The 16,688-nt window shown below is 41.8% G+C and overlaps 1 protein-coding gene across 1 annotated transcript in view; it reads left to right on the top strand.

Annotated features, from left to right (window-relative positions):
- The window catches only part of gfral (GDNF family receptor alpha like), a 132,949-nt gene that overhangs the window by 38,138 nt on the left and 78,123 nt on the right, over nt 1-16,688 (top strand). The window lies entirely within an intron of this gene.

The following is a 16,688-nucleotide window of genomic DNA, read 5'->3' as shown; positions in this document are numbered from 1 at the left end:
GCATGCAGGAGCATGCTATGGAGGAGGTTGTGATGGGATGAGTCATGTTGGCAGTCCATCAGAGGTCTCATCAGGAGGGTCCTGATGCTTTGATGTCTGTGACCCATGTTAGTGTGGGGAGGATGGGGTTGCAATGCCACTGATGATGGGGGTGGGGGGTTGGATATATATTGTGCGAGGAGGGTGCATGGCAGGAGGTCCCCTGCTTCACCAGCACCGGGTTTCCTGCACAATGTTGCCCAAGTGCTCTGAAGCCGGCTTTTTCAGTGTAATTAGACTCATCCCCATTAACTCAAAGTTCCCAGCCAGAAGATTATAGTGCCAGGCTAGCCCAAAATACCAGCGTGGAACATTTCTGTTTTCACGCTGTTATGACACTTTTTGGGAAAATTTTGCCGATGATATTTATGTTATTTATATCCTGAACTAAAAGATAAGGATGCCAGGAGGACAATACTGGAGTTGGGTAAAAGGATCTGCTCAACAGTGAGAAGACTCTTCACCATGAATGTGGCTTGGAGGCAAAGGTGATGGAGGAAGTCATGCCAAGATCCAAATTCATTGAGATTGGTGCATGACGAGTCTTTGCTGAGGACAGGTCATTCAGAGCCAGTGGAAAGAATGTCAGAGGATATTGTGAAGACACAGCAAGAGGTGACATTCAAAAAGAGGTGAGGGAAGGAAATGGAAAGAAGGATCTGGAGAGGTATTGAGAGATCCACATCTGAAAGGAAGATGAAACATTTTTGTTAAAGGATTGGGTGAGGTGGAGCATGAAGTGAAATTACAAATCAGAGAGCACTGAATTAGTGAGTCGGTGCAGCTCAAGGTAGTTTTTAAGAGTGCATGTGCAGCTCTCAAGATGTAGTGAGAACAGCTGCTTGAGAAATTCTGAACATCTCAGAGATATCTGATCCAAACATGAAGAGTGGAATCTCTGTTGGAATCCATGTGGAAGAAATTGGAGCCAGCTATAGTGGCTGGGGAAGGAGACATGGTCGTGGAAGAGGGTTTTGGTAGATAGCTAATTGAACGTGAGGAGGGAAATAGGAAACAATGAAGATAAACAAGGGAGAAGAATCACGTGGAAATCTTTCAGAGAAAAGAGCAAAGCTTCTTCAAGATGAGCGTTCCTTGAAGAGAAGCACCATAGAATCCCTACAGTACAGAAGGAAGCCATTCAGCCCATTGAGTCTGCACCACCTCTCTGAAAGAGCATCTTGCCCACGCTCACCCACCCATCCTACCCCAGTAGCAGTCAATTGAACGCTAATACGAAAATGAAATGCTATTGATGCTGAAACTTTAAAATTCAAATTTGGTAGGGTTGATGATATGATTTCATATGACTTGCAATATATTATTATTGATATAATAACATAAATTGGGTGAAAAACATAATTTTAAGCTTTGGGGCATTTAAGATCAATGATTTTCCTTTCTCATTTAATGTTAGTGATTTTAACAACATATTAAAGGTGTTATTGAAAGATATGTATACCCCTTGAATATATCTGGTATGTGGCGATGTGAGAGATTCATTCGTAAAGTTGTTGCCACGATCTTGCCTGCCTTTCATGCCTGGCCCCCAGTGCAGCAAGGTAGGAGTATTTGGTGGCCAGCCAAATCTCCAGTCACTGCAGTGGGATGACAAAATCTCCCTGGCATGAATGGTGATAAGATTCCAGCCATTATTATTATTATTATTATTGGTAGGGGGATTGAATTTAGGAGCTGCAACGTCATGTTGCAACTGTACAAAGCCGAAGGGTCTGTTCTGCGCTGTAATGTTCTATGTTCTATTAGGTTTTTCTACTGATAAAAGCTAGCAATATTTGATGTTTGGTTTTAGAAGAAAGCAAGTATTAACACATACTAAGATCAATTTATTCACATTACAAGCAGAGATTCCTTTAAACAGGCTTCATAAGAACATAAGAACATAAGAAATAGGAGCAGGAGTAGGCCATCTAGCCCTTCGAGCCTGCCCCGCCATTCAATAAGATCATGGCTGATCTGTCGTGGCTCAGTTCCACATTCCCATCCTCTCCCCATAACCCTTAATCCCCTCGCTTATCAAAAACCCATCAACCCGCGTCTTAAAAATATTTAGCGAGGCAGCCTCCACCACTTCAACGGGCAGAGAATTCCAGAGATTCACCACCCTTTGAGTGAAGAAATTCCTCCCCAACTCCGTTCTAAACCGCTCCCCCTTTATCTTGAGGCTGTGCCCCCTAGTCCCACTATCCTTTCTGAGCAGGAAGAGTCTCTCCACCTCTATCCTATCCATCCCATTCATCATCTTATACGTCTCAATGAGATCTCCCCTCATTCTTCTAAACTCTAACGAGTACAAGCCTAGTTTATTCAGCCTCTCCTCATAGCTCAACCCCCTCAACTCCGGCATCAGCCTAGTAAACCTCCTCTGCACTCCCTCCAAGGCCAAAATATCCTTGCGTAAGTACGGCGCCCAAAACTGCACACAGTACTCCAGCTGCGGCCTCACCAATGCCCTATACAGCCGCAGCAAGACCTCCCTACTTGCTTCTGAGTGCTCCCTTCTTCTGAGTGCTTGTGGTATGGATACCTTATATTGATTATTCATTTGAACTAAGCAGCATAATTAACAAAGAGGCTCATTAAAAGATAGTAGATTCTTGCCTCAAGGATACTATGAGTTCATGTATATTTAGATGGGCCATTGTGTGGAGTCTCATGCTCCCGATCTATTCCCTCTTTGGCCAGCCTTGGAAAGAGTGCCATTGAAGCAAAGCATTCGTTAATATATTTAGATGTTCAGCTCATTAAATAGTTTAATCTGGAATTATGAATATTACATATCCAATTGTTACAGGAAGGCTGAGTAACAGACTATTTCAGCAACAGCTAGATAGCTTTATGTGATTAACGATTAATGCAATCAGTGCTTTGGGATTAGTCTATACGCTGATATTGATATGCAGTATCTATTGAGCTTTCATTCTTTTCAGTGCGCCGCTGATGTGAGAAAGACTTCTTTTCTTATCCAGGATTTTGTTGTCTTTGGACTAATACTTGACATTTTGGACAACTGTGGAATGCTTTTGGCTATTTCTTTGATTGAATTCCACATGACTATTCAGAAGAGTGAGGCCATATAATTAATAAGAGGAGCTTGGAGAGCATTTGGACCTCAACTGTTAGGAGATATTCTCAAATGGGAAATGTGAACAAAGAAAGAAAGAACAAAGAACAAAATCAGCCCGGGAAACAGGCCCTTCGGCCCAACAAGCCCGCGCCGCCATCTCAACACCACCAGTCCACCTCTCTACCCATGACCCCTATCTAAAGTTTTATGGCCATCCAGATTGAGGGAAACTGATTTAGGGACAATTTATTCCTGCCAATCAGCCTAACAGCACATCTTTGGGGCGTGGGAGGAAACCAGAGCACCCGGAGAAAACCCACGCAAGCACGGGGAGAATGCGCAAACTCCCACAGACACCGGCCCAAATCCATGTGTCTGCACAGCAATCAGCGATAGTCACTGAGCTGTCGTCTTGCCCAGTATCTTGTCCAGTTTAGGCACACACTAACGACATGAAGCACTAGGCCAATCTCAAACAACCAAGAGCAGCCCCAGTACGACCCATCGCGTGTATGCCCCTCGTTGGACACGAGGTGGACCGACTTAAAACCTGTGAATGAAAGAGAAAAAAAACAACATTATTATCATACTATACTCATTTACAATACCAGGGACGCCCCAATGCTAATGACCCTTATTTAAAAGGTTCTCCTATATCCACCCATCTCCAACTCAGTCATATGCCTGTCTAAGTTACTCTTAAAGGGCTCGAGTGTGTTTGCCTCCACCACCTTACTTGGCAGAGCATTCCATACCCCCACTACCCTCTGTGTGAAAAACCTCCCTCTGATATCTGTGTTGTACCATTCCCCCCTCGCCTTAAGTCCATGGCCCCTTGTCCTACATGTCTCTACTATAGGAAATAGCTTACCTCTGTTTACTCTATCTATACCCTTCATAATCTTATATACCTCTATTAGATCCCCCTTCAGTCGGGTCAGGAATAATAAAAGGTCAATATTAGGGAATAGCTATAGTTTGATAAAGAGCTAGAATGTGCAAAAATATGCAACTCTTTTTTTAACAGAGGGATTTCTGATCAGTCAAAAGCAAGGGTAATTTTAACCTAAAAAGCCAGACAAACAAGAACCCGATGTAATCAGATCAGTTGTCTATTTTACACCCCATTTGATTTGACTTTCTGATGAAGGGTAACTTGTCATTCATGTCAATTATTGTTTGTGGGGTTTGTCTATATAACAGTGAGCTGGTGTTACTAAGGAGATTTATTTAGAGGCATGATAAGGTGCATCATCGTGAAGCACTGTGTGAGTACAAATCTTTTGCTTCTACATGATGCATGAAAATTGTCTCCAATTCTGGGCACAATACTTCAGGAAGGATGTCAAGCCTCTGGCAAAAAATTACTCAAGTGATACCAAGGATGCAGGACAGTTAACTGGAGATAACAGAGAAGCTCAGATTGTTCTCCTTCAGAGCATGGAAAACTAAGGGATGAGGACTTCAACGCAGATAAATGCGTAGTCGTCCATTTTGGCAGAACCAACGGGATGAACGAGTACACTATCAAGGGCAGGAGTCTTGGTAGTGTTGAAGAGCAGAAGGATCTTGGGGTCCGGGTCCACAGGACTCTTAAATCGGCCTCGCAGGTGGAGGAGGTGGTCAAGAAGGCGTATGGTGTACTGGCCTTCATTAATCGAGGGATTGAGTTTAGGAGTCGGGAGGTAATGCTGCAACTTTATAAGACCCTGGTCAGGCCTCATTTGGAGTACTATGCGCAGTTCTGGTCGCCTCACTATAGGAAAGACGTAGAAGCTATTGAAAGGGTACAGAGGAGATTTACAAGGATGTTGCCTGGACTGGGAGGCATGCCTTATGAAGTTAGGTTGAGGGAACTGGGTCTCTTTTCCCTGGAGAGACGTAGGTTGAGAGGCGACCTGATAGAAGTTTATAAAATGTTGAGAGGAATGGATAGGGTGGATTCTCAGAGGCTATTTCCCCGGGTTGAAATGGTCGCTACGAGAGGACACAGGTTTAAGGTGCGGGGAGGAAAGTACAGAAGTGATGTTAGGGGTAAGTTTTTCACTCAGAGGGTGGTGAGTGAATGGAATCGGCTGCCGTCAGTGGTGGTGGAGGCGAACTCGCTGGGGTCTTTTAAAAGACTTCTGGATGAGTATATGGGGTTTTATGGGATTGGGGGTTATAGATAGGAGTTGATGTGATCGGCGCAACTCGTGGGCCGAAGGGCCTGTTTGTGCTGTAGTGTTCTATGTTCTATGTTCTATGAAACAAAAGTGTTTGATTATTTTAAGGCATTTTGATGGAGAAATTGCCACAGATTGCAGGAGGATTGTTAGTGAGGAAGCATAGCCTTTAAGTGTTTGGAAAATTAGCCTGAGGAAGATCGCTTATGTCAACAGAAAACTAGACTGACGTTTTTCAAACTGATTTTGTGTGGGAGTCCTACCATCAAAGAAAATATTTTCATCCCATTAATCTGGGTGAATAAGAACTGAGGTCCATGACAGAAGCAAAGAACTTGTATTTATTTTAATCTTCCTGCTATGTTTAAACATTCAATGCATTATGTTTCTTTGAAAAAGATATCTAATTAGATGCATTTGGCTACCATTTCCCCATTGTCTTGTGAACTTTTTCCATTTTGATTACATAATCACTTTCGTTTTGAAAGCTATTACAAGGTTTGCTTTCACTACCCTTTATACCTTCCAGAGTTCATAAAGATTAGTTGTGAAACTAAAACTCACCTCATCTCTCCCAGGTTCATTTGCCACCCTCCAACTGTGTCTGCTAGTTACCGACCACCCTGTCAGTGGTTCCTTCTTACTCTATTCAAACCTTTCATAATCTCGAGCACCTCTTTTAAAATCCCCCTTAGCCTGCCTACTTGAAGGAGAAGAATCTGAATTTCTCTAATCTCTTCAAGTAATATTTGAGTAAATCTTCTCTGAGGCCCCTTCAAAGTTTTGGCAGACTTCCAGGAGTGTGGTATTCAGAATTAGAGCCATTTGCATGTGCAGTGCATGTAATGCCAGCTTCAAGATAGCCGGAGGAGTCATGATTAAAATGGCAGTGGATGGTACACTTTTGGCAAGGAATGAAAACATACGTTGTCCACACTTGGGACCCTTAGGCACTGGCTTCACATTTGTACAATGGTTGTAACATGAGGCAATTTCTAAGACATATTGACCAGAGGAAATCTCTTGCCATGTTTAAGATATCATTGTAAAAAGTCTGACAACACCAGGTTTAAGTCCAACCGATTTATTTGATAATACTCACAAGCTTTCGAGGGGACTGCCTCTTCGTCAGGTGAATGGAGAGTTCTGGCCTCAGACAGAGCATATAAAGCACAGACAGTTTAGAGATTACTGATTAAAATGCGAATCCTTACACCTAACCTGCTGTTCAAGACCTGAAGTGGCTGACAATGTGAGTGGAAGGAGCACTGATCACAGGTTACAAAGGTGTGTATTGTCTCCAGACAGTACAGTAAGTGAGGTTTTGCAAACCCAGGCAAGTCACGGGGGTTACAGATAGTGCGACATGAACCCAAGATCCCTGTTGAGACCGTCCTCATGTGTGCGGAACTTGGTTATCAGTCTCTGTTCAGCGACTCTGCGCTGTCGTGTGTCGTGAAGGCCGCCTTGGAGAATGCTTACCCGAAGGTCAGAGGTTGAATGCCCGACCTCTGACCTTCGGGTAAGCATTCCCCAAGGCGGCCTTCACGACACACGACAGCGCAGAGTCGCTGAACAGAGACTGATAGCCAAGTTCCGCACACATGAGGACGGTCTCAACAGGGATCTTGGGTTCATGTCGCACTATCTGTAACCCCCGTGACTTGCCTGGGTTTGCAAAACCTCACTTACTGTACTGTCTGGAGACAATACACATCTCTGTAACCTGTGATCAGTGCTCCTTCCACTCACATTGTCAGCCACTTCAGGTCTTGAACAGCAGGTTAGGTGTAAGGATTCGCATTTTAATCAGTCATCTCTCAACTGTCTGTGCTTTATACGCTCTGTCTGAGACCAGAACTCTCCATTCACCTGACGAAGAGGCAGTCCCCTCGAAAGCTTGTGAGTATTATCAAATAAATCGGTTGGACTTAAACCTGGTGTTGTCAGACTTTTTACTGTGTTTACGCCAGTCCAACGCCGGCATTCCCACATCATAAGATATCATCAACATACCGTCAATAAAGGAGATTCTTCCTTCACAGACAGCAAAACAATGGAGATTTATGAAAATATAAAAGATTATTTGAGTATGTTCTCTTCACAATAGGAAAATTTTAATGCACAAATATAACTTCTCCAATATCTGAAGCAGGAAAGAATAATTTTAATTATTTGTTCTCGGTGGCGTGTGGCTTGTCAGTACTATTTCTAATCTTTTCACCAAACCATGTGGAAATATATCAGAAATGTTGAGGAAAATAATGTAAGAAGTCTCACAACACCAGGTTGAAGTCCAACAGGTTTATTTGGTAGCACAAGCCACTCGCTTTCGGAGCACTGCACCTTCATCAGCTGAGTGGGAGTTCTACTCACCAACAGGACATATAAAGACACAAACTCAATTTACTAAATAATGACTGTAAATTGAGTTTGTGTCTTTATATGCCCTATTTGAGAATAGAACTCCCATTCACCTGATGAAGGGGCAGCGCTCTGAAAGCTAGTGGCTTTTGCTACCAAATAAACCTGTTGGACTTTAACCTGCTGCTGTGAGACTTCTTACTTTGTTTATCCCCCTCCAACGCTGGCATCTCCACATTGAGGAAAATAATGCCATACAATCATCATAAGGAAATTAGAGAAAGTGAAATATTGAAAGTGGCTAATGTGCAGTTGCGAAAATTGAAATAAATGAAGACGGGAATGAAAGTTGCTCGAGTGGAAATAGAAATGCAGAGCAGCTAATGTGATTGCAATCTTCAAAAAAGGTCACTGAAATGATCTTGGTAATTATAAACTAGTTAGCTGGGTCATAATAGTGGCAAACATATTGGCATCTCCTGTAAAGAAAGCATTTAAGGGCCATCTTGAGAGGTTGAAGGTAATTAAGCAAATCCTACTGAAGTGAATGACAGCCTGTATTTAAAATTTTTATGAGGATCTTTTGAGGATGTAATCAACCTGCTGGATTAAAGTAATATGGACAATATAATGTTTTGTTTTTTATAAAGATGAAAGCTTTGTTGTTAAGGGGCAGGATACAATTTAGATGGAGAACCAACTGGACAATTTGCAGCCAAGAAAATTCTGAATGAGTGCATTGTTCCAAGTGCTACTGTTGACTTGGAGGCTTCAACAGGAACCAATCACTGGGGTTTTCTGTGCTGTATACCTGTTCCTGATGCTGGTTTCAATTTCAAAATTTGTAGCTTATGTCCTATTAATAGAGAAATTACATAATGAAGTAGGGGAGTTGCACAAAAACTTACCATAATGTTGCATACACCTAATTTAATGTGCTGCTTCAATTTTAAAATGTTCATCCTTGTCTAATTGGATTTAGTCCCTTGAGCATCTTCTGGTATTCCACAAAACCATTGTTGTTCAGCAACCCAACTCCATCGACCTGCTTTTTCCCCATATCCCTCAAGGGGAGTGTTGGGGATAAAATCCTGATACATTAGTGAAGATTTTAAATCATTAGACTTTTAAGACACTGACAGAACTACCAGCATCAAGATAAATGATGTTAAATCAGACTTATAAGCTAACAAGGGAGCAGCCTTGCACACATATGAAATGCAGTAAAAAAATTAAACAAGTAACAATGATTTAAAAACATAAATATGTTGATATTTTGGAATATATTAAATTGTTTTATAAAGATGATTGTTCGCTTTAGCCGATGGCAGATTGCCTCAAGGTATGGTGGTAAAGGGCATTTGGACAGAACCACATTATATAAGTGAATAATGAAACCTTGGAAATATGTAAGTTTTATCAGCAGAGTTTCTAATGGTGGAACACTCAGGGCAACTTTATGAATAGGCTTATTCATTGTTCAGATTAGATGGATGCATGCCTGAAAGCAGGATCATGTGTTGGCCTGAATAACAATGACCTGGAGGGAAATGTGTGGGAACGTTAGCTTTGAACTTAGTGGCCAGGCATCTGGGTACTGATGGATACGGGATGTTGAATTAGCCAAAATGGGAAGTAACGTCTGGATTTTATAGACAAATGAAATACTGTTATGCCATAAGGTAAGATGCAATTGGCTGGAGTATATATCAAGTATTATTGTTGATTTATGTATACTGAAGACGATTGATTCAAAACTAATGAAAGGTGGATTATCTGATAAGAAAGTGTGTCATTGATCTATCTTGAACAGTATACATCAGAACTTACTGGAGATGTCTGGCTGCTCTATGCTTGAAGAGCCTAGGACTCTTCGATAATTTCTCCCTAAGCTTGTTGGTCAAATAAAGTTACGTCTTTAAATGAGACATTGGCTTTCATGAATCTTGTATTGTCTGACGTTTCAGTGATACCTGGCTATCTCACAAACCCAGCAACAAGGACAGAGTTGGCACAAAGGGTAGGGTTAACTCTTAGAGGGTCCTCCCCCCACCCTCCACCCACCAACCCTGAATAAATCCATGCAGGTTCTTTCTGGTCAACTGAAAATACTCAAATGTGGTTAGTCACCTTATCCTTAATTATCGACCCTATTTATTTCCTGGCAACTGATGTTAGGCTAACCGGTCTTTTTTTTCAGTTTTATGAAATGGCTACTGAATCCCGAGAAAATTGTAAGGTAATAGTTAGGGCACCTGCAATGTCCTCACCTAATTACTTTCAAATTCTGTGATGGAAACCTGATGATTTTTCACTCTATAGCGACATCATTTTCTTCATTACTGTTTTTATACTTCTTCTAATTTTGGTGAGTTCCTGTCTCTGATTTAGTATTAGTTTCTTTAATATGTCTGCCCTGCTGACCTCTCCCTCTATTCTAAACATTGATAAATAATGTTTCAACCGGAATACCATTTCTTTCCTTTCAATGACAGTGTCACTTCTATCAGTTTTCACAAATGGCCCTCACTGTTCTGCACTACCTTCTTTTTGCTAATATAATCATAGAATCATAGAATCCCTCCTGCGCAGAAGAGGCTATTCTCTGATAGAGTATCTTATCCAGATCCTCTCTCCTCACCCTATCCCTATGACCCCCTACATTCACTATGGCTAAGTTATCTAACCTACTCATCTTGGGGCACTAAGGGGCAATTTAGCATGGCCAATTCACCTAACCTGCACATCTTTGGACAGTAGGAGGAAACCGGAAAATCCAAACAGACATGGAGAGTATGTGCAAATTCCACACAGTCAGCCAAGGCTGAAATTGAAGCCACGTCCCTGGCGCTGTGAGGCAGCAGTGCTAAAAACTATGCCACTGTGCCACCCTTCATAAATTCTTGTGTGTGATATCTTTGATATTCATTGCAATATTATTTTCATACTCCCTTTCTGCAGCTTTTATTATCCATTGCTGTTCTTTGAACCTTTTCTATTTGCAAGATGTGCATTTTTTTGCGTTTATGCTCTTTTTGTGGCTTCCCGCCGCCAACTAAATGCTCTTTAGTTGTCCGTGACTGTCTTTTCTGGCAAAAACATTGACCTTTTGGAGTCTAACTTGGTTCTTTAAATTCTTTGCGTACACATCCCACCAATATTCTGTTGTTTTACCCAGTCACAGGGCTTCCCAGTTTATTATGGGCAGATTCCATCTCATCATATTGCAGTCAGCCATAACAAAATCTAAAATCGTATTACTGTTTGCATCTCGACTTTTTGAACATATGAATACTATTAGTTTAATGTTCATGCATTGTTAGGCTGTTAACTAGCTTTAATATTGGCTGCTCCCTTTTTGGTTCCAGGACATATTGCGAAAGAAAAGGGTACAGGACCTTGGTACCCCGGACTTACCTACCTGCCGCCACCCACCCTTGCTTAAATGCCCTTCCCGCCACCAAATACCCAAGAGGAAAGTACAAAATTTTGCCCTATAACTTTGCAGCTGCTAGGAGGATGCCCCAATACAACAATCTCTACTGTCTTTAATCATTTCCTATTTCAGAATTCTACTCTTAAAAGTCTCTGCTGTCTGCTTAACACTCCTATTAACCCCCTTATATCCTTCCTTTCCTTTGAATTAATTACATCCTCAAGCACATTTTCTTATCTTTCCTTTGGAATATTTGGTTAACAATCATGAGATTTTGAAGCTATGTCTCAGTAATGGCTACCATGTTGTACATACCCTTCAAGCTAAATTTGTGCCTGTATCAGATTCCTCCATGGTCTTGTCCCTCCCTGTTGCTGAGCCACCTCCCACCGTACTGTAGTATATTGAAAACAGCATTTTGTATCTTGTCGACCTAAGTGTACATGCCCATATACCAACAGAGGGAGTCTAGAAAGAGAATGAAGGAACCCATGTTTTAACAGCATGTGCCGTTCCGATTCTGGCTACTTCTTGCTGAATCCAAGGACATATAACCCTCTAAGATCTCTGCATACTTCTAATTCGGACCTCTTGCTCAGCCTGATTTTCATTGTTGCACCATTTTGGTTGGGATGTTGAGTTCATGGAACGCATTCAGTATACTTTCTCAAAACAATACATCATGGGACCAACTAAGAAAGATGTTATTTTATATCTCACTTTGTGTAATGAGATAAGGTTAATAATAGTAAGCGTAGACCTGTGGAAGAATGATCATAATAAGTTGGAATTTCATTTATTTAAGTTTTAATTTTGGATTAATGTAAATTACTTTCAAAGTTAAAGTCAGTTACAAAGGCATGAGGGATGGAAGTGACTGAAGTACATTGAGAAATTAAATCAATAGGTATGTTGATGAATGAGCAAATTAACATTTAAGGAAACACTTAATCCTCAGCAAATTTACATTCCACTGAGAAATAAAAATAGTGGGTGCCAGTTTAATAGCAAAATTGTGTTTGTGCCACTTCTGTCCAGTTCCTGCATAGCCATCTTGTGGCATGAATCTGGGTGTTACCTGTATGCACCAGGGGTATGCAGTGTAGATAGTCCTGCAACACCAGTCAATATCTAAGATTGATTTGACACCAGACTAGCCTCTTGGATCTCATTGCTCTCACCTCTGAAACACACACATCTGGACATTAGTTCAATAGCACAGCCCCTTTAGTGCCATTTATAGACATATCCAGTTTGCAGTTTTTTGATTATTGCTTTCTACTGGCTTTGCTGGAATTTTGGAGGATGCTTATAATTGATGAAGATTGCTGGAAGTCATGAACATAGTTCAGCTGTTCACTATATGTTACTGCATTATAGTGATGATAGAGGCTCTAAAGGTCAAGAGATGACAGAGGCTTATATGTCAAGACAGGGACTTCACTGTATTCTATCTGAACAGAAGGAGGCTGGTGGAGTATGCACATAGCTTTCCCAGCATAGTGCGCCTCCCCATGGTGCACAGGCTACAACTGATTTCACAAGTTCCACTTTGCGAATACTATGCCTGGAATTTTCAGGCTGTTCATGCCCCATGCCACTGCCAGCAAGAACAGAAAATTTGGCACTCAGCCATATCTCCATTCACAGCAGTGGAACCAGAGAATCCCAGCCACACACGAGGTCAGAGAAATCGGCCTCATATCTATCTCAACTCAGAGATGAGTCACAGCCGCAAAAGTTACCAGTTGCTCAATGTATAATTGGGTATAAGACTATGCTCAGCTGTTTTAATGCACAATGTCAGGGTGGGGGAAAGCAAAAGTTACATTTTTATAATATTTACTGATTGTAAATCACAACAGATTTTGGGATGACAGTAAAATGGGATTTGTGAACAACCTTGATGTTTCAGTTACACAGCTGCTCACAGACTCAGCAATGACAAATCCACTCATGGCAAACAATGACTTAGCTCCATGGTGAGAGTGTGAAGTTGTACGAATGAAGTAGTGGCATGATGGGAAAATTGGTCAAGTATTTGGTACAAAGTAAGGAAAGCTGATCAAGCTATTCCAAAATGCCAGACCCCTGTAAAAATTAATAAGACTGACTCTGCATAACTTAAGACATGAATAAGACCAGAGAAGGTCAAGCTGTGCCTAACACCAGTAAGACCTGATAAGGCTGACTCCACATGACCTAGGGCTGTATGAGTGAGACAAGCTAAGGTTAGGGATGAAGGAGTCACCGACCTTCTTCTGTTCTATCAAAGGACAAGACAAAGGTATGACTGATGAGACAAAGAGTCCGAAGAGGTCAGCAGGTTGTACCATGATTTATGACATTGCTTATGACACTATTATTGATCGAATTTCTGAATAAGCTTTTGCCAATACTGCATGCAGTGTTTTGTAAATAAAGACAAGTTATTTTGTTGGAATGAACTTTGTTGAGTCTTTCTACCATGGTCAAGAAGCTGGAAAATTTCCACTTCAACAGGAGCTAAGAGATTGGGGGTGGTGGGGTGGTTTTAGCACATGCATGGGTGCATGTTCCCTGTCAATTAGTTTCTGCAGCTGCCTTTTATGAGGCCCCTTGTGCTGCAGTAGATGCAATAGAGAGAGAATTGGTGTCAGTGAGTGTGGTGCAATATGTTTGGGTGATGAACCTGCCACAGTTCAATAGCGAGAGCAGTGCGCCAGCTGTGAGATGTGAATACACTGCTCACACCAGAGCAAAGCATATAAAATAAACGGGAGGCTTTGAATGTAACATACGAGTCATGTTGATGGAAATTGTTGGCGCATTGAGCAGTGTGCAAGATATCAGTGTAGTTGATGGGAAATTACATAGAACAGAGCTATAAAATCATAGAATGGTTACAACACAATAGGAAACTGTATCACCATGTGAAGATACATTCACTGAACTTCACCACTGACATCCAGGTCTCAGGAATTGGACTGCTGGCACCAATCACACCATTTACCTGCTCCCCCTGCCTTCTCAGTACCTGTCTAGAGGGTCTTCTGCTCCCGAGGGAAGAGAACATTGCTCCCTCCGCTTCACCTCCTGTACAAAAGTCTCCAGCGTGGCCTTAGAGAACTTTGAAACATGCTCACTTGCATAGGACACCAGTTAATGTAATTCAGTTCCCAATTAGGGGCAACTTCAGAGTCTCGCTATCATTTTGTCATTGGTGAAGCAGCCCTTCCCACATCCCTTACTGACTCATCCACCCCACTGCTTGCTGAGGCTGCCACCTCAATGGAAAAGTCTCCCTGTGGCACACTGGAGTGACCAGTGGAATTAGAGGTTCCAATGTCTGAAAGAAGGCGCTCCTCTTCTGAAAGGCTTATCCAGTGGAGGAGTTTCTCATTCACCTCATTGACTTACCAATCTAGATCCCGGTTATTTATGCAATACTGTGCAGGCTAGCAACAGCAATGCCATTGTAACACCTCTTGCCACGCCACCATTTCAAGCCCAATGACATGCCTCATAAAATTCCACCCTTTAGGAAGTTGTGGCTACAGGCTTGCCCACCTCTGAGCCAGCAGCATTGAGAGCCCATTTCATTTTCATATTAAAGGTGAAAAGCTTGGAGTCAACTAGGAGGCTGCCTTCAGGAAAATTATTCCCACAGTCTGGGCTCAGAGTATCTATTTGTGCCTGGCACCAGGGTCCCAAAGCTCATGGGTAGAGAGAACACACCCGCCTTTGAGGCAATGCAACAAAGGTTCACTGGATTGCACAGTGCCTGCCACCACTTTGAATGGCTATGAGTTAACTGACAAAAGAACCACTACCAGGGCCTATTCAATGTAGCACCCAAAATATCTTAACCCAAATTTGAGTACCTTCACACCAATGTGAAGAAAAACATTTTTCTTGGACTAAGCAATGTGGTTGCCCCCCATACTGAAAATATCTTTTGATGACACAATACTTTCTAGATGTATTGTGTTGTTACATCTGACCTCCATTTCATAAGTTGTGCAGTGTCATGGGGGAAAATCACAATGTTTTGGTGAGCTCCCTAACACATCATAATCGGATAACCAGTCTTCCTATTTCCTGGAATAGGGTGAGGTAATTGGAGTTTACTGGTTTCTGTTCTCACCTCTGTTACAGAGTGATTAACAAATTCCTTCAGTATATTGAGGGCTGAAAATTCTCCAACAATGTTATCCATTCCACCTTAAACACATCCCCAGCTTCCTTGTTTCAAGTCAATAGTGGGATAGCATTATTCGCAATATTAATTCCTTTGTAACTTCTCCGACTGCAATCTTCTCGGAGATACGAGATTACTCTATACTGCTTCACTTTACACTGTGTAGTCCACTTTATTCCAAACTTCTATGTCTTTCATTGAGTGTTCATTAGTCACTTTGTCATTTAACTTTTTGGATTAAATTCAAACAAAATCCTCCAATCAAACTGCCTGTTATAGTTTTCAATATGTTCTGGTCTTCAGCTCTGTAATTACTTAGTTTAGTGACTTAATTAACTTAATGCAGATTTGTTTCCATCTTCCCTATAGCCCTTCATTGATATTAATGCAAGTATCTGTTTGCCAAATCGACTCTATTTGTTTAATTGAAAAGTAGTTTCACTTGGCATTCCGTAATCCTTTCGAATGGCCCAGTGAGTATTCCCTTTCCTCACTTCCCCATAACTCCAACATCATTTGATTATGATTCTAAGGTCCAGAAACTTGTCCTCTTCATTTGTCTCGTGCATTGTATAAACTCATTTAAGTCAAAGTTTTTAGGCCAAAAAACATAGGATCAACATTTACCTGAGATTGATTTTCTTTCTTTATACACTAGTGAGAGTTGGGCAGGGAGAATGTAGGATAGAGTTTGGGTTTCCATTTGATCTTTATATATTCTGCCGTTTGTCACCACTGTTTACTGACCTGAAGTGGTCTGTTGGAAGAAGAAAGGGGTTGGTAGAACCTGATGTTCTCTGATTTGAGTCTGAACACTTACTTTTGGCTCACCAAAAGAACAAAGAACAGCACAGGAAACAGGCCATTCGGCCCTACAAGCCCGCACCGCCCATTTTAACACTCAGTGAGTGCCTTATTCAAGTCCTTCATCGATCGTCGACATTCTTGTCTACCTCTAGTGGACTCCACAATAAAGGGGTGCAATTTAAGGAATTATATGTGTGGCAGATTAAGGGAGATCCAATTCAGGGACAATTTATTGACACCAATCAGCCTAAAAAGCACGTTTTTGGGATGTGGGAGGAAACTGGAGCACCCGGAGAAAATCCATGCAAGCACGGGGAGAATGTACAAACTCCCACAGACATTGATCCAAGCAGGAGATCCGACCCGGGTCCCTGTAACTGCACAGCAGACAGTGATACTCACTGAGCTGTCGTGTTGCCCGAGGCCTACAAAATCTGCAACTATTTGTCAAGTCTCATCTTCCCCTTTAACTGTTGTCCACCACTTTGATGTTGCAGTGATATGTCTCTCTCTTGGCCACAAAATCCTGCAGAAGTTCCAGCTTTGCATGAAGGGGAAATTCCAACTTAATATCCCAAAATGGAACTTCTGCAGCCTCGATCAATACAA

The sequence above is a fragment of the Carcharhinus amblyrhynchos genome, chromosome 7 (assembly GCF_965287045.1).
Source record: "Carcharhinus amblyrhynchos chromosome 7, sCarAmb.v2.hapA, whole genome shotgun sequence".
NCBI lineage: Eukaryota > Metazoa > Chordata > Chondrichthyes > Carcharhiniformes > Carcharhinidae > Carcharhinus > Carcharhinus amblyrhynchos.
Note: the sequence above shows the minus strand (reverse complement) of the source record. Positions and strands in the feature narration are given on the sequence as shown.